This window comes from Nanorana parkeri, unplaced genomic scaffold (genome assembly GCF_000935625.1).
Source record: "Nanorana parkeri isolate BGI_ZX_2015 unplaced genomic scaffold, ASM93562v1 scaffold2026, whole genome shotgun sequence".
Classification (NCBI taxonomy): domain Eukaryota; kingdom Metazoa; phylum Chordata; class Amphibia; order Anura; family Dicroglossidae; genus Nanorana; species Nanorana parkeri.
Genome location: NW_017308294.1, coordinates 52,015 through 52,321, shown reverse-complemented (window position 1 = coordinate 52,321; position 307 = coordinate 52,015).

Below are 307 nucleotides of genomic sequence, written 5' to 3'. Positions count from 1 at the left end.
TCTCCCCCCCCGCCCCCCCCCCTCCCCTCCCCCCACCAGCATGATAATTATATTTTTTATTACAATCTTTCCATTTTTATGACATATTTTATTTTCATTTCCTTCAGTTCAGATTTGCGCAGACGCCGACGCGGCGCTCTTTGCGGCCGATCCCCCGAGAAACAGCGATGACGCGCGGCGAGGACTATTTGGTGTTCCTGTCCTGAGAATGGTTACAATGTAACAGAGAAGATGTCAGCTGCATCTCCCGGGACCTCTAGTGCTGGATCAGCCCAGGGAGAGACGGGGCCCGGGGCCCTCGCAGGGG